This window comes from Mustela putorius, unplaced genomic scaffold (assembly GCF_011764305.1).
Source record: "Mustela putorius furo isolate JIRA1106 unplaced genomic scaffold, ASM1176430v1.1 tig00001149_pilon_pilon_pilon, whole genome shotgun sequence".
Classification (NCBI taxonomy): Eukaryota; Metazoa; Chordata; class Mammalia; order Carnivora; family Mustelidae; genus Mustela; species Mustela putorius.
In genome coordinates, this window is record NW_025421595.1 from 66,524 (window position 1) to 89,811 (window position 23,288).

Consider the following 23,288-nt stretch of genomic DNA (forward strand, 5'->3'; position numbering starts at 1 on the left):
GGTGAAAGGTGATATCTCAATGTGATTTTAATTTGAATCTCCCTGAGGCCTAGTGGTGATGAACATTTTTTCATGTGTCTGATAGTCATTTGTATGTCTTCATTGGAGAAGTGTCTGTTCATATCTTCTGCCCATTTTTTGATAGGATTGTCTGTTTTGTGTGTGTTGAGTTTGAGGAGTTCATTATAGATCCTGGATATCAACCTTTTGTCTGTACCGTCATTTGCAAATATCTTCTCCCATTCCGTGGGTTGCCTCTTTGTTTTCTTGATTGATTTCCTTTGCTGTGCAGTAGCTTTTGATTTTGATGAAGTCCCCAAAGTTTATTTTCGCTTTTGTTTCCTTTGCCTTTGGAGACATATCTTGAAAGAAGTTGCTGTGGCTGTTATCGAAGAGATTACTGCCTATGTTCTCCTCTAGGATTCTGATGGATTCCTATTTCACATTGAGGTCCTTTATCCATTTTGAGTTTATCTTTGTGTATGGTGTAAGAGAATGGTCGAGTTTCATTCTTCTACATATAGCTGCCCAGTTTCCCCAGCACCATTTATTGAAGAGACTGTCTTTTTTCCACTGTATATATTTTCCTGTTTTGTTGAGGATTAATTGACCATAGGGTTGAGGGTCCATATCTGGGCTCTCTGCTCTGTTCCATTGATCTATGTTGCTGGTCCAGCCGGAGAACAACACCTGAAAGTAGGGCTGAGAGATTTAAGGAAAATAGAGAGAGACAGCGGGCTCAGGAGGACTACCCCATCTCAGGCGAGTAGCAACTTTATTTCTTCAGGTAACCACTTTTATACAGCTTCAGCACAATGCTGGTATCAATACTAAATCAAATACGTCAGTGAAAAATGAATCAGGCAGGATGTTAACAGGTTATTAAACTCCAAAATTTGTGATAAGGTTCCAAGAATGTGTTTTTTTCTCAAGACAAGTCATAAGTGAATCACATAAAACTACGCAAATGTTATTTTCACCCTGAATAGCCTTTCAGAGTCAAGCCATGTGAGCGTCCCTGCTGGACTTGCTCCAAGTTCCCTTGGCACACAAGGGCGTCCCCAAGTGTGTCCAAGTTCACTTCTTATCCAGACTTCCAGTGCCATAACAATGCAAACAGTTCCCAACACTATATGTCTGATTTTATGCCAGTACCATGCTGTCTTGGTGATCACAGCTTTGTAATAAAGCTTGAAATCAGGTAATGTGATGCCCCCAGTTTTATTTTTGTTTTTCAACATTTCCTTAGCGATTTGGGGTCTCTTCTGATTCCATACAAATTTTTGGATTATTTGTCCAGCTCTTTGAAGAATACCGGTAGAATTTTGATCGGAATGGCATTAAAAGTATAGATTGCTCTAGGCAGTATAGACATTTTAACAATGTTTATTCTTCCGATCCAAGAGTATGGAACGGTCTTCCATCTTTTTGTGTCTTCTTCAATTTCTTTCATGAGTTCCGAGAGTACAGGTCCTTTACCTCTTTGGTTAGGCTTATTCCAAGGTATCTTATGGTTATTGGTGCTAGAGTAAATGGAATCGATTCTCTAATTTCCCTTTCTGTATTTTCATTGTCAGTGTATAAGAAAGCCACTGATTTCTGTACAATGTACATTCTGTACATTGATTTCTGTACATTTCTCTGTATCCTGCCACGTTGCTGAATTGCTGTATGAGTTCTAGTAGTTTGGGTTGGAGTCTTTTGAGTTTTCCATATAAAGAATCATGTCATCTGTGAAGAGAGAGAGGTTGACTACTTCCTTGCCAATTTGGCTATGTTTTATTTCTCTTTGTTGTCTGATTGCTGTTGCTAGGGCTTCTAATACTATGTTGAACAAGAGTGGTGGGGGTGGGCATCCTTGTCTTGTTCCTGATCTCAACAGGAAGGCTGCAAGCTTTTTCCCATTGAGGATGATATTTGCTGTGGGTCTTTTATAGATAGATTTGATGAAGTTCAGGATGTTCCCTCTATCCTTATACTTTGAAACGTTTTAAGCAGGAAGGGATGCTGGATTTTGTCAAATGCTTTTTCTGCATCAATTGAGAGGACCATGTGGTTCTTCTCTCTTTTCATATTAATTTGTTCTATCACATTGATTGATTTGCGAATGTTGAACCATCCTTGTAGCCCGGGGATGAATTCCACCTGGTCATGGTGGGTAATCTTTTTAATGTGCTGTTGGATCCTGTTGGCTAGGATCTTGTTGAGAATCTTAGCATCCATATTCATCAGTGATATTGGTCTGAACTTCTCCTTTTGGGTAGGGTCTTTGCCTGGTTTGGGGATCAGGGTAATGCTGGCTTCATAGAAAGAGTCTGGAAGTTTTCCTTCAGCTTCAGTTTTTTGAAACAGCTTCAGGAGAATAGGTGTTATTTCTTCTTTGAAAGTTTGGTAGAATTCCCCAGGGAATCCGTCAGGTCCTGGGCTCTTGATTTTGGGGAGGTTTTTGATCACCGCTTCAATCTCGTTACTAGGTATCGGTCTATCCAGGTTGTCGATTTCTTTCTGGTTCAATTTTGTGAGTTTATAGTTTTCCAGGAATGCATCCATTTCATCTAGGTTGCTAAGCTTATTGGCATATAACTGTTGATAATAACTTCCGATGATTGTTTCTACTTCATTGGTGTTAGTTGTGATCTCTCCCTTTTCATTCATAATTTTATGAATTTGGGCTTTCTCTCTTTTCTTTTGGATTAGTGTGGCCAATGCTTTATTGATCCTATTGATTCCTTCAGAAAACCAGCTTCTAGTTTCATTGATACGTTCTACTGTATCTCGGGTTTCTACCTCATTGATCTCAGCTCTAATCTTGATGATTTCCCTTCTTATGTGTGGAGTTGGTTTGATTTGTTGTTGATTCTCCAGTTCTTTAAGGTGTAGAGACATCTGGTGTGTTCTGGATTTTTCAATTTTTTTGAGGGATGCTTGGATATCTAGTTTCCCCCTCAGGACCGCCTTTGCTGTATCCCATAGGTTTTGGACCGAAGTGTCTTCATTCTCATTGGTTTCTATGAATTGTTTCAGTTCATCCTTGATCTCCTGGTTGATCCAAGCATTCTTAAGCAAGGAGGTCTTTAGCTTTCAGGTGTTTGAGTTCCTTCCGAACTTTTCCTTGTGATTGAGCTCCAGTTTCAAAGCATTGTGATCTGAGAATATTCAGGGAATTATAGTCTTTTGGTATTGGTTGAGTCCTGATTTGTAACCCAGTATGTGGTCTGTTCTTGAGAAGGTTGCATGTGCACTTGAGAAGAATGAGTATTCTGGTTGTTTTAGGGTGGAATGTTCTGTATATATCTATGAGGTCCATCTGGTCCAATGTGTCATTCAATGCTCTTGTTTCTTTATTGATTTTCTGCTTCGATGATCTGTCTATTCCTGAGAAAAGCGTGTTAAGATCTCCTACTATTAGTGTATTCACAGCAATATGACTCTTTATCTCGATTAACAGTTTTCTTATGTAATTGGCTGCTCCCATATTGGGGGCATCAATATTTACAATTGTTAGATCATCTTGGTGGATAGTCCCTTTAAGGATTATGTAGTGTCCTCGGGACGCCTGGGTGGCTCAGTTGGTTAAGCAGCTGACTTCGGCTCAGGTTATGATCCCAGTGTCCTGGGATCGAGTCCCACATCGGGCTCCTTGCTCAGCAGGGAGACTGCTTCTCCCTCTGCCTCTGCCTGCTGTGCTCACTTTCTCGCTCTCTCTCTCTGACAAATAAATAAATAAAATCTTTAAAAAAAAAAAAAGGTTATGTAGTGTCCTTCCGTTTCTCTGACTACAGGCTTTAGTTTAAAATCTAATTTATCTGATATGAGAATCGCTACCCCAGCCTTCTTTTGATGCCCATTGGCATGAAAAATGCTTCTCCATCTCTTCACTTTCAGTCTGGGTGTATCCTTAGGTTGAAAATGGGTCTCCTGTAGACAACATATGGATGGGTCATGTTTTTTTTTTTTTTTTCCCAATGTGGAACGCTGTGCCATTTTATGGCCGTATTTAGGCCATTCACGGTGAGAGTGATTATTAGAGCTATGTTTTTATTGACATCGTGTTACCTGTGAAGTCTTTGTTTCTGTAAATTGTCTCCATATATTTCTGTTCAATGCGATTCTTAGGTTTTTTTCCCTCCATGAAGAACCCCCCTTAATATTGCTTGCACTGCCGGCTTGGTAGTCACATACTCTTTTAAACCTCGTCAGTCTTGGAAGCTCGTTATCTCTCCATCCATTTTGAATGTCAGTCTTGCTGGATAAAGTATTCTTGGCTGCATGTTCTTTCCATTTAGTGCCCTTAATATATCTTGCCAGCCCTTTTTGGCTTGCCAGGTTTCTGTGGACAGATCTGACATTATTCTGATGGGCTTTCCTCTGAATGTAAGGATTCTCTTCCCCTTAGCTGCTTTCAGGAGCTCCTGTCTAAACTAATGATTCATCATTTTCAGAATTAGGTGTCTCAAGGTCTTTCTAGATTCTATGATCTTGGGGAGAGACCTTTGTACATGGACGCTGGTTCCATTCTCCAGATGGGGAAAATTTTCATGGAGAATTTTTTCAACTATATCCTCTAGTCCTCTTTCTTTCTCCTCCCCCTCAGGGATTCCAATAATTCTGACATTAGAACATTTCATGGCATCATTTGTTTCCCTAATTCTGTTTTCATGACTTCTAAGCTGTTTATTCCAGGCTTCCTCCTGATTCTTTTTCTCCATTGGTTTGTTGTCCAGATCACTAATTCTGTCTTCAGTCTCAGTTACCCTAGCTTTTAGAGAATTTAGATTTGATTGGAGCTCATTGAGAGCATGGTGAACATCATGGGTTCACTTCTGCCCTAAGTGGATTCACTTCTACCCTAATCAATTCCATTTTGTTATCAGAGGCTTTCTCCAACCCAGCTATTGCCTGGATAATCACTAACCTGAATTCCATTTCCGACATACTGTTTATGTCCATATCCAAAAGCTCCGATGGAGATGATGAAGTCCCAGAACCTAAGTCCATAGTTAATCCTATGGAGTGCGATAGGTTGGCTTTTAGGCAATTTCATTATTCCAGTTGTTTAATCATGTGCTGTGGAGTAGCCACGGGCTAGAGGATTACAGCCTGAACAATTGACATGCAAGTGTTCCAATAAGACCATACTCCTTGAAAAAGCCCTGGAATGAGAGTAAAGGAAAAGGAGAGAAAGTACTCACCAATTTTGCACCGAAGCTCAGAGTCCAAATGTAAAGACTCACAAACCTCCTGGCTGGCTCGCCAAAAATGATGAAGTCCCAGAACCTAAGTCAGGTTCGGTGGGGTGAGGAGGTTCGGAGCCGACAACTAAAGAAAGAATTCTTAAGACGTCATTGGTGCAAAACGGTGGTTTATTAAAGCACGGGGACAGGACCCGTGGGCAGGAAGAGCTGCTGCTGCCCCGGGTTGTGAAGGTGGGCATGTTATATACCCCACGGTTGGGGGGAGGTGGTGAAGGAATGGGAGATTTCAACAGGGTTCTCACATGCTAGGGAAGGCCTACAAGGTGCCGGGGGTGGGGGGGGGGGGGGGGGGGAGTCTTTGCCCTTATGGCCTGATCAATGTCCGCTTTAGGTCAGGCATTAACATCAAGATAATTGGGAGATTCTTGGTGGGGCATTATGATCCGGCTATCATTTACATTCCCTTCTACCCCAGTCTCCTCCAATTTATGGTGGGAGGGGGACATTAGGGCTTCAGGAACCAAGAGTTATTTGCCTCTGGAAATTTGTGCTATTGATAAGGTAACCTCCCTGTTTAGGTCTCTAGGACATCTTGTAGGACAAGGGATATTCCTGTTCTGCAGGATTGCGATCCCTGCAAGTTAACTATTTATCGTTTTATGGAAGTCAGGGGTGCCTGAGGAATGCTACACATATGGAGGGGAGTGGGTGAAGAGGGGGTGCAAGGCGCCAGCTTTTGCTTTGTCCTCAGCCAGCCTCCTGCTCCCTCATCAGAGAGGTTCCAGTGTCTGAATTTTTCCTCTGTTTGGCATTCCTCTTCCTACTTATTTTGGTGAGAGATGGCTGAACGAATGTGTAGCTGAAAGTATCAACTGTGCAAGGTGTCCTGCCGAATGCCTCAGAGCTATCAAGAGTCCCCACCAAAAAGAAAGGAAAAAAAAAAAGAAGAAGAAGAAGAAGAAGAGAGAGAGAGAGAAAAAGAAAAGAGAAGGCCCAGCCCAAATGCACCCCAAAGGTAAGATTTATAAAGTAGACAAACAAAAACAGACACACAAAAGACTGATAAAAGTAGATGACAAGAAAAGAAAAAAGAAAAAAAAAAAGAATCCAGCCAAAATGAATCCCAAGTATAAGACTTATATACTACCAGAACAAAAACGAATACACAGAAACACTGACAGAAAAAAGAGATAGGAAGATGGTTATAAATGGTTATAAATTCTCAGTGTGGGAGAGGATGAATGTATATCTTTGTTTTGGGACTCAACATTCCTGAGATAAAAGGGGACTAAAACTTGTTTACATATAGTGGTAGCATTGATTGGGGAAAGGGGATTACCTTGAAGCTTATCTGTATATGAATAGTAAAAAAGAATAAAATAAAATAATAGAAAAGCAAAAGAAAAACAGAGGTATATGTATCCAAAAAATTCAGGTTAAAAGGTTATTATGGAATTTGATTTACTGAACATCTCATTGTGATGGTAAATAGGCTAAACCGTTATATTTAAAAAAAGAGAAAAGAACCAAAATAGTGGGAGTGAATTAAAAATAAAAGTTGTATCCATGAGGTAGTGGTAGTTGTCCTCTTGTATTTTTTGGGGTGGGGTGGGGTGGGGGGGAGTTGGCTTTCTGGGGGAAGGGCCTGCCACGTGGTTTTTCAGGGACTCTTGCTAGAGTGGAGTCCTCTTATGCCTGTCAAAGGGGCTGGAATCTGAGGAAACTGGTTTTTCAGGCTTTCTTTCTCTGGAGATTTTGTTTGATTGTTTGTTTGTTTGTTTTTTCTCCCCTTGGCGGCTTTTGGTGGTTCTTTAGAGGAAAGCAAACTGCACCCAGACCTCCATCTCAGAGAGAAGCCACAGTCTTTTCCCCTCTGGGTGCTCCAGGGCACATAAATTCCCTCTCTACTACTGGCAGAGCATGTCCCCGGTAATGGTCTCTGGGGTCCCAGGAACTCCTGTTTGTGCCCAAAACCACGAGAAATACTAGCTGCTGTTGTCTGGGCATGTTCAGACAGCCAGAGAGGTCCCAACCAGAGAGCACACTGAGATTTTGGCGCTGGTCCAGGCTGGGAGTGTTCAGAATCTCCCAGTCCTAGAGAGCACTGACTAGAGTCTGCATGGACCTCTCGCAGGGATGTGTGTGGAGTGCGACTCAGACCCTAGTCATGCAGCATGGGTGCAGAGTACAAAAGACTGTGGTTCTAGAGAGCACTAGCTGATGTCCCTCCCAGACTCCCTCACAGGAGCTGCCACCCAGGTGCTGTCAGGCAGGCCAGCTGCTCAGGGACCTAGACATGGCTTCCTCACTGCACTTTTTGGTTTCATGCCAGCGGTGGCCGTCCTGGGCCTGTGTGCGCAAGTCCCTGTCCCTCACTGCCCATTTCCACCAATTGCCCTTTAAGATCCTTTGCTTTTTTTGAGTGCTTTCAAGCAGACTCCAAGTTAATGTTGGTCCCCAATGACAGTGCACTCTCGTATTGGGGTATTACTTTCCAGTGGGTCACTTCTGGTGGCTCCCTTCCCATTTTGTTTTTCTTCCCATATCGATCCAATGTTCCCACTCCACTTTATCTGTCCACTGGCATCTTCTGCCCCCAGCATCTTCTGCCGCCATAGAGATCCAGTAGTGTTTAATTCTAATCTCAGGCTGATTTCATGGGTGATCAGAGTGCCTTGGTAGATAATCAGCCCAATTTAGGGGACTGGTTAAAACAGCACCTCCTACTTTTCCACCATCTTGTTGCCTCTTCCTATTTTCAAGTTTTTGAGGAACATCCATGTTGCTTTCCACAGTGGCTGTACCAGCTTGCATTCCCACCAACAGTGTAGGAGGGTTCCCCTTTCTCCGCATCCTCGCCAGCGTCCGTCATTTCCAGACTTGTTAATTTTCACCATTCTGACTGCTGTGAGGTTTTGTAGTTCCCTGATACTGAGTGATGTGGAGCACCTTTTCATGTGTCTGTTGGCCATCTGAATGTCTTCTTTGCAGAAATATCTGTTCTTGTCTTCTGCTCGTTTCTTGATTGGATTATTTGTTCTTTGGCTGTTAAGTTTGCTAAGTTCTTTATAGATATTGCATACTAGCCCTTTATCTGATATGTCATTTGTAAATATCTTCTCCCATTCTGTCAGTTGTTGCTTGGTTTTGTTGACTGTTTCCCTTGCTGTGCAAGAGCTTTTGATCTCGATGAAGTCCCAATAGTTCATTTTTGCCCTTGCTTCCCTTGCCTTTGGTGATGTTTCTAGGACAAAGTTGCTGTGGCTAAGGTTGAAGAAGTTGCTGTCTGTGTTCTCCTCAAGGATTTTGATGGATTCCTTTCTCATGTTGGGGTCTTTCATCCATTTGGAGACCATTTATTGTGCATGATATAAAGAAATGGTCCAGTTTCATTCTTCTGCATGTGGCTGTGCAATGTTCCCAACATCATTTGTTGAAGAGGTTGTCTTTTTTCCATTGGACATTCTTTCCTGATTTGTTGAAGATTAGTTGACCATAGAGTCGAGGGTCCATTTCTCTAGTCTGTTCCATTGATCTGTGTCTGTTTTTGTGCCAGTACCATACTGTCTTGATGATGACAGCTTTGTGATAGAGCTTGAAGTCTGGAATTGTGATGTCACCAACTTTGGGCTTTCCTTTTCAACATTCCTCTGGCTATTCGGGGTCTTTTCTTGTTCCATATTAATTTGAAAAAAGTGATTGGTATTTTGAAAGGGGTTGCATTAAATGTGGAGATTGCTTTACGTAGCATAGACATTTTCTCAATATTTATTCTTCCAATCCATGAGCATGGAATGTTTCTCCATTTCTTTGTGTCTTCCTCAATTTCTTTCATGAGTACTTTATAGTTCTCTGACTACAGATTCTTTGCCTCTTTGGTTAGGTTTATTCCTAGGTATCATGGGTTTTGGGTGCAATTGCGAATGGGATCGACCCCTTCATTTCTCTTTCTCCTGTCTTGCTGTTGGTGTATAGAAATGCAACTGATATCTGTACACTGATTTTATATCCTGACACTTTACTGAATTCCTGTATGAGTTCCAGAAGTTTTGGAGCAGAGTTTTTTTGGGGTTTCCACATAAGGTATCATATCATCTGCAAAGAGGGAGAGTTTGACTTCTTTGCTGATTCGGATGCCTTTTATTTCCTTTTGTTGTCTGATTGCTGAAGCTAGGACTTCTAGTATTATGTTGAATGGCAGTGGTGATAGTGGATATCCCTGCTGTATTCCTGACCTTAGCAGAAAAGCTCTCAGTTTCTCCCCATTAAGAATGATATTCGCTGTGGGTTTTTCATAGATGGCTTTGATGATATTGAGGCATGTATCCTCTATCCCCACACTGTGAAGAGTTTTGATTAAGAAAGGATGCTGTACATTGTCAAATGCTTTTTCAGCATCTATTGAGAGTATCCTATGTTTCTTGTTCTTTCTCTAATTAATGTACTGTATCACATTGTTTGATTTATGGTTCACATTGTTGAACCAACCTTGAAGCCCAGGAATAAATCCCACTTGGACGTGGTGAATAATCTTCTTAATGTACTGTTGGATCCTATTGGCTAGTATTTTGGTGAGAATTTTTGGGTGTCTGTGTTCATCAAGGATATTGGTCTCTAATTCTCATTTACTGATGGGGTCTTTGGTCTTGGTGTCAAGGTAATGATGACGTCATAGAGTGAGTTTGGATGTTTTCCTTCCATTTCTATTTTTTGGAGCAGTTCCAGGGGAAAGGTTTGGTAGATTTCCCCTGGGAAGACATCTGGTCCTGGACTCTTGTTTGTTGGGAGAGTTTTGATAACTGCTTCAATTTCCTTGCTGGTTTTGGGTCTGTTCAGGTTTTCTTTTTTTTTTTTTTTTTTTTCGGGTTCAGTTTTGGTAGTTTATATGTCTCTGGGAGTGCATCCATTTCTTCCAGATTGTCAAATTTGCTGGTGTATAGTTGCCCATAATATGTTCTTATAATTGTTTGTATTTCATTGGTGTTGGCTGTGATCTCTCCTCTTTCATTCATGATTTTATTAATTTGGGCCCTTTGTTTTTTCTTTTTGATAAGTCTAGCCAGGGGTTTATCAATCTTATTAATTCTTGCAAAGAACCAGGCTCCTAGTTTGGTTGATTTGTTCTACTGTTCTTTTGGTTTCTATTTCATTGATTTCCGCTCTGATCCTTTATTATTTCTCTTCTCCTGCTGCGTTTAAGCTTTCTTTGGTGTTCTTTCTCCAGCTCCTTTAAGTTTAAGTGTAGGGTTAGGTTGTATACTCGACACCTTTCTTGTTTCTTGAGAAAGACTTGGATCACTATATACTTTCTTCTCAGGACCGCCTTTGCTGTGTCCCAAAGATTTTGAGCAGTTGTGTTTTCATTTTCATTTGTTTCCATGAATTTTTTCAATTCTCCTTTAATTTCCTGGTTGACCCATTCATTCTTTAGTAGGATGCTCTTTAGCCTCCACGTATTTGAGTTCTCTCCAACTTTCCTCTTGTGACTGAGTTCTAGCTTCAGGGCACTGTGGCCTGAAAATATGCCTGGAATGATCCCAATCTTTTGGTACCAGCTGAGACCTGATTTGTGACCCACGATGTGATCCAATCTGGAGAATGTTTCATGGGCTCTAGAGAAGGACATGGATTCTGTTACTTTGGGATGGAATGTTTGGAATATATCTTTGATGCCCATCTGGCCTAGACTGTCATTTAAAGCCTTTATTTCCTTGTTGATCTTTCGCCTAGATGATGTGTCCATTTCAGTGGGGGTTTGGGGGATGTTAAAGTCCCCTTCTATTATTGTATTATTGTCAATGTGTTTCTTTGATTTTGGTATTAATTAATTTATATAATTGACTGCTCCCATTTTAGGGGCTTAGGTACTTAAAATTGTTAGGTCTTCTTGTTGGACAGACCCTTTGAGGATAATATAGTGTCCTTCTTCATCTCTTATTATGGTCTTTGGCTTAAAATCTAACTTATCTGATATAAGGTTGCCACCCCAGCTTTCTTTTCATGTCCTTTAGCCAGGTGAATGGTTTTCCACCCCCTCCCTTTAAATATGGACGTGTCTTTGGGCCTAAAATGAGTTTCTTGCAGATAGCATCTCGATGGGTTTTGTTTTCTTAATCCGTTCTGATACCCTGTGTCTTTTGATTGGGGCACTTAGCCCATTCACATTCAGGGTAACTATTGAAAGATATTTAGTGCTATTGTATTGCCTGTACAGTGACTGTTACTGTATATTGTCTCTGTTTCTTTCTGATCCGTTACTTTCAGGCTCTCTCTCTGCTTAGAGGAGAGTGCTGCAAATTCTCTTAGTTTTTGTTCATCCTGGAAGCTCTTTATCTCTCCTTCTATTTTCAATGACAGCCTAGCTGTATATAGTATTCTTGGCTGCATATCTTTCTCTTTTACTGCTCTGAATATATCGTGCCAGTCCTTTCTGGCCTGCTGGGTCTCTGTGGATAAGTCTGCTGCCAAGCTAATATTTCTACCACTGTATGTTACATACTTCTTTTCCTGAGGTACTTTCAGGATTTTCTCTTTGTCACTGAGACTTGTTAAGTTTTACTATTAGATGACAGGATGTGGACCTCTTTTTATTGATTTGGGTGGGGTGTTCTCTGTGCCTCCTGCATTTTGATGTTTGTTCCCTTTGCCACATTAGGGAGATACTTTGCTATGATTTTCTCCAATATACCTTCTGCCCCCTCTCTCTTTCTTCTTCTGGGATCTCAATTGTTCTAATATTGGTTCATCTTATGGTATCACTTATCCCTCGAATTCTCCCCTCATGGTCCAGTAGTTGTTTCTCTTTCTTTTGCTCAGCTTCTTTATTCTCCATCATTTGGTCTTCTACATCACTAATTCTCTCTTCTGCTTCATTTATCCTAGCAGTAAAAGCCTCCATTTTTTTTTTAAACTGCATCTCATTATTAGCCTTTTTAATTTCAACTTTGGTAGATTTTAGTTCCCTCATTTCTCCAGGAAGGGCTTTATTTCTCCAGAAAGGGATTCTCTAATATCTTCCATGCCTTTCTTGAGCCAGGCTATCACCCTTGATAATTGTCATGCTGAACTGTAGTTCTGACACATTACCAATGGCCATATTGATTTGATCCCTAGCTATAGATACTGCCTCTTATTTTTAATTTTTTTTTATGGTGAGTTTTTCTGCCTTGTCATTTTACACATATTAGAGTAGATGGGCGAGAGACCAAAATACTGAAAGGGTAGCAATGACCCCAGAAAAATATACAGGAACCAAATCAGAAGAGACTTGGGCCTGGGTGGAGAAGAGAAGAGGAGGGAAAAAAGAAAAAAAAAACTATATATTAGGCTGATGACTAGAACAGAGCCATGCACTTGATTTTGGGTGTGTTTTGGCCTGTTAGAAGAAACTACCTCCCAAAATTTTAAAGAAATAAAAACTTATATGTATACAAAAATAAGGTTAAACACGATGAGAGGGTGGAATATGACTGTAAAAATAAGCATTAAAAAAGATTCTAAAAAAGGAATAAATAAGTTGGTTGGGGAGAAAAAAAAAAAAAAAGAGGGAAGAATGTGATCAGGCTGGAGACTAGAAGAAAGCCATGTTCTAGTTAGGGTATATTTTGATCTATTAGAACTTTTATTCCAAAAATTTAAAGGAAAAAATAAACACCCTTATATGTTTACAGAAAATAAGAATAAATACAAAGAAAGGATAAAATATGACAATAGAACAATGAAAGCTTTTAAAAGATTTTTTAAAAGGCATTGATAAATTAAAATAGATATAAAATGTTAAAATAGGAATGAGGAAAAATTTAAAAAATAGAACTAAAAAAGTTAACTTTGAATGTCTAAAAGATCGCGGCGAAAAGCCATGAATGAATTCTATGTGTTGCTTTCCCCTAGCTCTGGAGTTCCACAGTTCTCATTGATTGGTGAACTTGGTCTTGGCTGGATGTTCTTGCTGATCTTTTGGGGGCAGGTCCTATTGCAGTGATCCTCAAATGTCTTTTCCTGAGGTGACCTGCACCACTCTTGCCAGGGGCCAAGCTAAGTAATCTGCTCGGTTCGCTCTCAGTAGCTTTTGTTCCTCAAATGCTTTCCATACAGATTTGGAGGATGAGAATTAAAAATGGCAGTCTCCCAATCTCTGACCTTGTAGGAGCCAAGAGCTCAGGGGCACACTCCTCAATGTGCCATCAGAGAAAAGCAGTCAGTCCCTCCCATCTCTCTGGTCTCTGGGAATACTTCAAGCTTTCCAGGTCTGTGGCTGAGCATTTGGTGCACAAGCCCCATTTGGAGTCTCTAAACCTGGCAGATTCCTGCACTGTGCACCTGTGCCACTCCTCCTGGAGGAAGAAGGAGGGAGTCTCTCTGTATCTGCCAGTTGTGGGGTCCCTGCTCTTCAATTACAGGACTATGCCTCCAGTAATCCTGAGCTGGAAGCCCAGTCCTCAGCTCCATTCCTGTAGCTGGCTCCCCTGCTCCCTGCTCCCCTGCTCCAATACCTGGGAGCTCTGCCACACCCCTGGTCTTATTGTGTCTCCGCGGGTCCTGAATGCACACTGTGCCTGCAAGGACTCCATCCCCCACTTAGCCTCTGGAGTAACGTCCCTCAGTGGAGCAGGCTTCTAAAAGTTCTGATGTGCTCCACTGTTCTACCACTTGCTGGGAGCCAGCCCATTCCCGTGCGGTCCATCTTCCTGTCGCTTCAGATTCACTTCTCCGCACATCCTACCTTCTGGAAAGTCGTTGGTTTTCTCTTCCTAGAATTGCTGCTATTCTTCTCTTCTATCTCCTGTTGAGTTTGTAGGTGTTCAGAATGGTTTGATAACTATCTAGATGAACTCCTGAAACCTGGTGATATTTTGGTCTCCTACTCCTCTACCATCTTGCTCCTCTATCAAACACTTAAAGAAGAACCAATACCTATTCTTCTGAAACTGCTCCAGAAAATAGAAATGGAAGGAAAACCTCCCAACTCATTCTATGAGGCCAGACTTACCTTGATACCAGAACCAGACACAGACTCCACTGGCTAGAATGATAGACCAATATCCCTGATGAACATGGACACCAATATTCTCACCAAGATACTAGCTAATAGGACCCAACAGGACATCAAAGGGATTATTCACCACGTCCAAGTGGAATTTATTCCTGGACTGCAAGGGAGGTTCAATACCCACAATTCAATGTGATACACTACATTAATAAAGAAAAGACAAGAACTACAGAATCCTCTCATTAGATGCAGAAACAGAAATTGCCAAAATACAGCATCGTTTCTTGGTAGCCCTCCCCCCTCACAATATAGAGGTAAAGGGAACATACCTCAATATCATGAAAACCATATAAAAAGGTCCATAGCAAATATCATCCTAAATGGGGAAAACTGAAAACTTTCCCCTGAGGTCAGGAACATGATAAGGATGTCCACTCTCACCACCATTTTTCAACATAGTACTGGAAGTCTTAGCTTCATCAGTCAGACAACAAAAGGAAATAAAAGGCATCTAAATCAGTAAAAAAGTCAAACTCTCACTCTTTCCAAATGACAAGGTCCCCTCGGGAGAAAACCCAAAGGCTCCACAAAAAGATTGCCAGAACAGATATTCAGCAAATCACAGGCTATAAAACCAATGTACAGAAATCAGTTGCATTTATATCCACTAACAAGGAGGCAGAAGAAAGACAAATCATAGAATCGATCCCACTTAAAATAGCACCAAAAACTGTATGATACCTAGGAATAAACCTAATGCAAGAGGCAAGAGATCTGTACTCTGAAAACTATAGAACACTTATGAAAGAAACTGAGAAAGACAAAGAAATGGAAAAAGTTTCTATACACATGGATTGGAAAATAAATATTGTTACAATACTTGTGCTACCCAGCACAATCTACACATTCAGCACAATCTCTATCAAAGTACTATCAACATTTTTCACAGTGCTGGAACAAGTCCTAAAATGTGTATGGAACCAGAGAAGGCCCTGACTAAGCAAAAGAATGTTGAAAACACAACCAAAGTTAATGAAGTGCCTGACTTCAAGTTCCGTTACAAAGCTGTAATGATCAAGATGGTACTGGCACAAAAAGAGACACATAGATCAATAGAACAGAATAGAGGGCCCAGAAATAGATCCTCAACTCTATGATCAACTAATCTTTGACAAAGCAGGAAAGAATATCCAGTGGAAAAAAGGACAGCCTCTTCAACTAATGGTGTTGGGAAAATTGGGCAGCCCCATGCAGAAGAATGAAATTGGACCACGTTCTTAGACCATACACAAGGATAAACTCATTATGGATGAAAGACCTCAGTGTAAGACAGGAATCCATCAGAACCCTAGGGAAGCAACCTCTGTGACCCCAGCTTTAGCAACTTCTTGTTAGACCCATCTCGAAAGACAAGGGAAACAAAAGCAAAAATGAACTATTGGTATTTCATCCGACAAAAGGCAGAGACAGTTGAAACAACTAAAAGTCAATGTGCACTACTGGGTATTTACCACAAAGATAGAGATGTAGTGAAAAGAAGGGCCATCTGTACCCCAATGTTTATAGCAGCAATGGCCACGGTCGCCAAACTGTGAAAAGAGCCAGGATGCCCTTCAACGGACGAATGGATCAGGAAGATGTGGTCCATATACACTATGGAATATGATGCCTCCATCAGAAAGGATGAATACCCAATATCTGTAGCAAACATGGACGGGACTGGAAGAGATTTTGCTGAGTGAAATCAGTCAAGCAGAGAGAGTCAATTATCATAGGGTTTCACTTATATGTGGAGCATAACAAATAGCATGGAGGACATGGGGAGTTAGAGAGGAGAAGGGAGTTGGGGGAAATTGGAAGGGGAGGTGAACCATGAGAGACTATGGACTCTGAAAAACAATCTGAGGGGTTTGAAGTGGCAGAGGGGTACCAGGTGGCAGGTATTATAGAGGGCACGGATTGCATGGAGCACGGGATGTGGTGCAAAAATAATGAATACTGTTATGCTGAAAATAAATAAAAAATAAATTAAATTAATAAATTATAAATAATAAATAAAAAAAAGTCAATGTGTAGAATGGGAGAAGATATTTGCAAATGACATCAGAGAAAGGGCTAATATTCAAAATCCATACAGAATTTATCAACCTCAATACCCAAAACTGAAAAATCCATTGAACAATTGAGCAAAAGATAGGAAAGACATTTCTCCAAAGCAGACACACTAATGACCAAAGTCACATGAAAAATGTTCAACATCCTTCGACATTAGGGAAATACAAATCAAAACCACAGTGAGATATCACCTCACTCCAGGCAGAATGGGTAAAATTAACCAGTCAGGAGAGAATAGGTGTGTCAATGATGCAGAGAAAGGGAAACCATCCTACACTATTGGTGGGAATGCAAGCTGGTGCAGCCACTCTGGAAAACGGTATGGAGGTTCCTCAAAAAGTTGAAAATAGAGCTTACCCTATAGCTCAGCAATTGCACCACTAGGGATTTATCCCAAAGATACAAATGTAGTGATCCAAAGAGACATTGACACCCCAATATTCATAGCAGCAATCTTCACCATAGCCAAACTGTAGCAAAAGCCCAGATGTCCATCAACAAATAGATAAAGAAGACTTACCATATACCATATATAATGTGTTATATATATTATATATGTGTAATTATATATAATGGAATACTACTCAGCCATCAGAAAAGATGAATACTACCATTTACCTCATCGTGGATAAGCTGGATGAAGGATATTTTGCTGAGCTAAGTAGGTCGGTCAAAGATAGACAATTATATGAAATTTAAGAAACAAAACAGAGGATCATAGGGGTAGAGAGGGAAAATAAAACAAGATGAAATCAGAGAGGGAGATAAATCCCAAGAAACTCTTAACTCTAGGGAATGAACTTAACTCTAGGGAATAAACTCTAGGGAATGGGGAGACTGGGGTAAATGGGTGATGGGCATTAAGAAGGGCATGTGATGTGACGAGCACTCAGTGTGATACACATCTGATAAATCACTAAATTCTACCCATGAAACTTATAATACGCTATATGTTACCGAACTTGAATTTAAATAAACATTTATTTATTTATAAAGATTTTATTTATTTATTTGACAGAGAGAGCACAAGCAGAAGTGGCAGGCATCAGAAGAGGGAGCAGGGAGGTAGACTTGGGGCTGTATCCCAGGACCCTGGGATCACTACCTGAACCAAAGGCAGACACTGAACAACTGAGTCACCCAGGCATTTCTAAACAATTTTTAAAAACTGAACTGGGCCTTCTGAATCTCATAAAGATAGAGACTAACCAAAATGTTTTCCAAGTTCACATGATCTGGAAAAATATTCAATATTACAACTAGTTAAGGTTTATTGGTTTAATTAAAACAGTCGTATATTCTGGGGTTACCAGTGTCAAATATAACACCAATAATCAGCTTTTTCCCACCTGAATTCATTAGTTGAACTCCTGTTGTCAGCTATAGGATGATTTAAAATGGTGGTTAATTTTATCTTAGTGTTTTCATGGGTAATTTGTAAAAGCAAATTGTTTAAATGAATACAAAGTTTAATAGCTTCTAAAACTTTAGATAATCTGAAACTAAGTTAAATGATAAATTGGGTTAAATTTATGGAATATCTAAATGCTTCCAAATGAGACAAGATAGTAAAGCACTGATTATCGAACATAGGTTTATTCACTTTTCTTCTTATCAAAGAGAAACCAAAGATAAATTTGAGACTCTTAGTAAACATGAGTTGGGGGAAATGGGGGAGAGAGAGAAACCGTGAAAGACTGTGGACTCTGAGAAAGAAACTGAGGTTTTTGGAGGGGAGGGGTGTGTGAGGTTGGGGGTGAGCCTGGTGTTGGCTTTTAAGGAGGAACACTGGGTGTGATGCATAGACAATGAATTTTGGAACACTGAAATAAAATAAAATAACTGTACTATGGAAAAGCACTAATTTTTAGCGATAATGAAATGTATTTGTAAATTTTCAAGCTAAAGAATTCTGGTGTAACAGTTTACACATAGTTACTACTCGGTTTTTGCTAGAGACAAGGCTTCTAAGAGTTAAAATTCTGCTACATGTGAGACTTGTAGAAATGATAAGAGAAACAACTATGTAGGAAAAATAGGAGATATGTAAGAAAGATATAATGAATGACAGTACATTTTTACTGAGGGAAAGGAATTGATTTTATTCTTAAAGGAGAGGGGTTATTTAGAAAAAGAAAGTTTAGGACAGACTATTAAAAAGAAAGAAATTTGGAGAAGGTTTGTGAAGGAAATTCTTTGGAGAAGAATTTTATGTGTGACCGAAACTAAGATCGGAACCAATGAGTTGTTGTTGTTGTTGTTGTTTTATTTCTTTTCAGTGTTCCAGAATTCGTTGTTTATGCACCACACCCAGTGCTCCAAGCAATACATGTGGTCCATAATACCCACCACAAGGCTCACCCAACCTCCCATCCCTCTCCCCTCCCAAACCCTCAGATTATTTTTCAGAGTCCACAGTCTCTCATGGTTCATATCCCCCTCCAATTTCCCCCAACTCCCTTCTCCTCTCTACTTCCCCATGTCCTGCATGTTATTCCTTATGCTCCACAAATAAGCAAAACCATATGATAATTGACTCTCTCTTGACTTACTTCATTCAGCATAATCTCTTCCAGTCCTGTCCATGTTGATACAAAAGTTGGGTATTTCTCCTTTCTGATGGAGGCATTATACTCTGTAGTATATATGGACCACATATTCCTTATCCATTCATTCATTGAAGGGGATCTTGGTTCTTTCCACAGTTTGGAGACTATGGCCATTGCTGCTATGAACATTGGGGTACAGATGACCCTTCTTTTCACTACATATGTATCTTTGGGGTAAATATCTAGTAGTGCAAGTAGAGGGGGAATAAATGAATTTTAAAAGTATAGGAGCGCCTGGATGGTTCAGTCATTAAGTAGCTGCCTTTGGCTAGGGCCATGATCCCAGGGTCCTGGAATCAAGCCCTGCATCAGGCTCCCTCCTCCATGGGGAGCCTGCTTCTCCCTCTCCCACCATCCCTGTTGTGTTCCTGCTCTCACTGTCTCTCTCTTTGTCAAATAAGTAGGTAAAATCTTTAATTTTTTTTTTTAAAGTACACTGGTATAAGTTTGAGATTGGCTTTTCTGTTAAAAAGAGTTTTCTTGGACTGAATTTTGTGTGTACCTGCCCAGAAAACAAAAGTACTGATATTTCCCCTTTTCAGCTGTTTGGTTACTTAAGAGAACTAAAACTTCTCAATGTTGAAGGAACTAAGTTTTGGTTAAAAAAAAAACACGTAACCTCTATAGAATCTCTTATTGTTACTTTGAGCGAACACAAATATTAAGTTTACATAGCATATTAATATTACATATGAAAGCATACAGATTAAACTTTCTGAGTTTTTAATAAAAGTTCTCAAGTACTCAAATTCTAAGTGAAGTCTTTTTGACTGTTTAAGCTGGTTCATTTAGTATGTTAAGATCCAGGGGAAGGATTGTCAAACAAATGTTAGATTATACTGCTTGAGTAAATGCTATAACTAATCTAAAAATTATATAAAATTCCTAAGGTTTTACTATGTTCTGAAATAACATCATCACATGCAATCCTAATTATTGAAATGTTGCATGTCACAGGAACAACTGGATTTCCTAGTAAACTGCATTATAGCAAACTCCCACCGGATCTTTAACCATGGTGATTTTTTTTTGGTTAGTCTTTTGTCATTTATAGTTATCATTCTTAAGCTCTTGCACAGTGAGTTTTATCTTTAAGGAGGTTCATGAGGAGGACTTTTGACAAATAAGGTTTTCTTATATCCTAAACCAAAAAACTGAACTGAGTGAGGATTTCCAGAACCAGTGGGAAAACTGCATTCACACAGAACAAAAATCAGTAACACAGGACTGCATAAATGAGAAGGATGGTTATGACTCCTGTTTGAAACATTGCTGGCTCCCGCTTTTTCAGGTTTAAGGAAACATTTCTCTTAAGATATCTACAACTGAGAGAAATATGATAAAATATTCCTTTGCGAGGAAATTGAAACACTTACCTTTTAACCTTATCTGAACTCTCCAGAATTCAGAAACCATTAGTGAGCATTCTTTTTCAAGGCAATTTTAATTATTTGCATGAGAATGTTTTCTCCTTGAAACAGGACATCATTGGAAACACTGATTATTTTACCAAGGTTTTGACTGGATTGTCTCATTTGGGAGAGACATACATAGATTCAGATATGACCAGACAGCTTTAAGGGACCAAAGTTATATTTATGGAGCCAATAGAGCCCCTTGGAAAAATTGGCCTGGTACCTTGCTTACAGAGCTCAGGTGCCTTAACTACGTTCCTGGAGTGTGCAGGAAACTTGAAATATTTGGGAGGCTTCAAGATGAGGAAATTAACCTGAATCTAAAGTATTGCAGGCAAATCTAACAAGAAATATTTGGCATGGCTCTGGTGGTAAGAGACTAGTAAAACCTCAATACAAAAATCCTTATAAAATAGTCCAGCATCCCTTGCCTTTGGCGTTGTTCCGAGGAAGATGTTGCTGCGGCTGAGGTCAAAGAGGTTGCTGCCTGTGTTCTCCTCAAGGATTTTGATGGATTCCATTTGCACATTGAGGTCCTTCATCCATTTTGAGTCTATTTTTGTGTGTGGTGTATGGAAATGGTCCAGTTTCATTTTTCTGCATGTGGCTGTCCAATTTTCCCAGCACCATTTATTGAAGAGGCTGTCTTTTTTCCATTGGACATTCTTTCCTGCCTTGTCGAAGATTAGCTGACTGTAGAGTTGAGGGTCTATTTCTGAGCTCTCTATTCTGTCCATTGATCTATGTGTCTCTTTTTGTGCCAGTACCATGCTGTCTTGATGATGACAGCTTTGTAATAGAGCCTGAAGTCCGGAATTGTGATGCCACCAACGTTGGCTTTCTTTTTCAATATCCCTTTGGCTATTCGAGGTCTTTTCTGGTTCCATATAAATTTTAGAATTATTTGTTCCATTTCGTTGAAAAAGATGGATGGTACTTTGATAGGAATTGCATTAAATGTGTAGATTGCTTTAGGTAGCATAGACATTTTCACAATATTTATTCTTCCAATCCAGGAGCATGGAACATTTTTCCATTTCTTTGTGTCTTCCTCGATTTCTTTCATGAGTACTTTATAGTTTTCTGAGTATAGATTCTGCGCCTCTTTGGTTAGGTTTATTCCTACGTGTCTTACGGTTTTGGGTGCAATTGTAAATGGGATTGACTCCTTAATTTCTCTTTCTTCTGTCTTGCTGTTGGTGTAGAGAAATGCAACTGATTTCTGTGCATTGATTTTATATCCTGACACTTTACTGAATTCCTGTATAACTATTGGGATTTCATCAAGATCAAAAGCTTTTGCACAGCAAAGGATACAGTTAACAAAATCAAAAGACAACTGACAGAATGGGAGAAGATATTTGCAAACGACCTATCAGATAAAGGACTAGTGTCCAGAATCTATAAAGAACTTAGCAAACTCAACACCCAAAGAACAAATAATCCAATCAAGAAATGGGCAGAGGACATGAACAGACATTTCTGCAAAGAAGACATCCAGGTGGCCAACAGACACATGAAAAAGTGCTCCATATCACTCGGCATCAGGGGAAATACAAATCAAAACCACAATGAGATATCACCTCACACCAGTCAGAATGGCTAAAATCAGCAAGTCAGGAAATGACAGATGCTGGCGAGGACGGGGAGAAAGGGGAACCCTCCTACACTGTTGGTGGGAATGCAAGCTGGTGCAGCCACTCTGGAAAACAGCATGGAGGTTCCTCAAAATGTTGAAAATAGAACTGCCCTATGACCCAGCAATTGCACTACTGGGTATTTACCCTAAAGATACAAACGTAGTGATCCAAAGGGGCACGTGCACACGAATGTTTATAGCAGCAATGTCCACCATAGCCAAACTATGGAAAGAACCTAGATGTCCATCAACAGATGAATGGATCAAGAAGGTGTGGGTATATATACACAATGGAATACTATGCAGCCATCAAAAGAAATGAAATCTTGCCATTTGCGACAACATGGATGGAACTAGAGCGTATCATGCTTAGTGAAATAAGTCAAGCAGAGAAAGACAACTATCATATGATCTCCCTGATATGAGGAAGTGGTGATGCAACATGGGGGCTTGAGCGGGTAGGAGAAGAATCAATGAAACAAGATGGGATTGGGAGGGAGACAAACCATAAGTGACTCTTAATCTCACAGAACAAACTGAGGGTTGCTGGGGGGAGGGGGTTTGGGAGAAGGGGGTGGGATTATGGACCTTGGGGAGGGTATGGGCTTTGGTGAGTGCTGTGAAGTGTGTAAACCTGGTGATTCACAGACCTGTGAATTTTTATCCCCTGGGGATAAAAATATATGTTTATAAAAAATAAAAAATTAAAAAAAAAAAAAAAGAAAGAAAACAGAGAGATCACAACTAACACCAAGGAAGTCGAAACAATCAGAAGATGTGTGTCCAATCTTGTTTTTGTTTTGGTTATTTGAGGTCCCTTGATATTCCATGTGAATTTTCAGATGGATTTTTCTATTTTTGTCGAAAACAGCTTTAAGATCTTGAGACAGATTGTATTCAATCTCTGGGCATCTTTGTGTAGTATTTACATCATAACTATTAATTCTTCCAGTATATAAGCACCAATATATCTTCATTAAATTATGTCTTTTTTCTTTTAGGAATATCCTATACTTTTCATTACACAAGGCTTTTAATTATTTTGTTAATTCTTGGGATTTTCTTTTTCATTCAGATTGTTTTCTTAATTTCTTTTTTGGATTCTTCATTGCTAATGAAGGTTGCGCCTTTTTCGTGTGTTAAGAAGGCCAGGATCCACTGCCATTGTGAACTGTTTTTGCCAATAGATGCATATAGTTTAATTTGTATTCCCTTTACAGTTTTCCTTCCTGTGTTGACCATAGGAGGTTCCCTTGGGGGATTTTAGAAGGGTTTTCTAGAAGTACTGTGACTTAGGCTTCTCCATGCAATTACAGGTAAGAATTA